General features: G+C 44.2%; 1 non-coding gene across 1 annotated transcript; it reads right to left on the minus strand.

The window, feature by feature from the left end:
• Window positions 1–938: 938 nt before the first annotated feature.
• Window positions 939–1,009, minus strand: TRNAS-GCU. The gene has a single exon. It is a non-coding gene; the product is annotated as a tRNA-Ser (tRNA).
• Between the last annotated feature and the right edge of the window lie 563 nt (window positions 1,010–1,572).

Consider the following 1,572-nt stretch of genomic DNA (forward strand, 5'->3'; position numbering starts at 1 on the left):
TGGGGTGAATATTAAATGCCCAAAGGGCAAAGATAATCAGGTCTCACTTGGGGCTCACAGTCTAAGTAGGAGGGAGAACGTGTATAGAATCCCCAGTTTTGCAGATGAGGGAACCGAGGCACAGAGACGTTAAGTCACTTGCCCAAGATTACATGGCAGGCACGTGGTAGAGCCAGAATTAGAACCCAGGTCCCCTTACTCCCAGGCTTGTGCTCTTCCCACTAGGCCATGGTGCTTCTGTCTATATATTAATTTAATATCTATCTACCCCCTCTAGACTATAAGCTCACTGTGGGCAGGGTACGTGTCTACCGATTATGTTATATCGCACTCTCCCAAATGCTTAGTGCACTGCCCAGCACACAGTAAGTGCTCAGTAAATACAATCGATTGATTGTTCGAAGTGATGGAGCTGGAATTCCCTTCTAGACTGTGAGCTCATTGTTGGGTAGAGACCGACTCTATATGTTGCCAACTTGTACTTCCCAAGCGCTTAGTACAGTGCTCTGCACACAGTAAGTGCTCAATAAATATGATTGAATGAATGAATAAATGGAATTAAAACCCAGGTCCTCTGACTCCTAGGCCCAGGCTTTATCCACTAAGCCAAACTGCTTCCCCATCTGTCTAATTCCCAACTGTATATTTTTTTCCACCCAACACTGAGTATAGTGCTCTTCACACAGAAGGCTCTTAATAAATACTATTACTGCTACTACTATTATGCACTGGATGAGGGATTGAGGCAGGGCCCTTAATTTACAGAGATTTATACCTGTGCTGAAGTGACCGGAATCAATCAATCAATTGTATTTATTGAGCGCTTACTGTGTGCAGAGCACTGTACTAAGCGCTTGGGAGACTCTAATATAACAGAGTTGGTAGACCCGCTCCCTGCTCGCATTGAGCTTCCAGTCTAGAAGGGGAATATTATCGGTTGCATTGGCCGGGAATCGAACCCGGGCCTCCCGCAAAGCTGGCGAGAATTCTACCACTGAACCACCAATGCAGCGAAGTACAATTAAGAAAGTTTCTTACAGGAAGTGGGTTTTTAAATGAAGAAGGAGGGAAAGATCAAGAGAAACCTCCGGTGGCAAGGGAGATCAAACAAAAAATGACCAATGGCTTCAAGGCTTTCTACCAGCTTATTCCTTCTTACGTTTCTGCTCCTTTCGCCGGCTACTCCGATGATACTGGACTCTCCCAAATGTTTAGTACAGCGCTCTATCCAAAGTAAGCACTCAAAAAGTTCCACTGATTGATTGATTGTTTGATTGAGTCTCAAACGGACCTTCTCTACTGTGCCATTCTCACCCTTCCCCCACCTCTGGGTCCTTGTTCCTGACCTGAAGCTCCCTCTCCATTCACATTTTTCAGAATACAACTCTCCCCAGCTTTAAAAACCTTCAGAAAGCCCAAGTCCACCAGGAGGTTTTCCCAGTTAATTTTTTACTTCCCAGAATGTATCATCCCAACGGCCACCTTTCCACTTCCAGTTACCCAGTCAATCGAATTCATTCATTCATTCAATCGTATTTATTTATTTATTCATTCATTCAATCATATTTATTG

Source organism: Tachyglossus aculeatus, chromosome X1, assembly GCF_015852505.1.
Source record: "Tachyglossus aculeatus isolate mTacAcu1 chromosome X1, mTacAcu1.pri, whole genome shotgun sequence".
Classification (NCBI taxonomy): domain Eukaryota; kingdom Metazoa; phylum Chordata; class Mammalia; order Monotremata; family Tachyglossidae; genus Tachyglossus; species Tachyglossus aculeatus.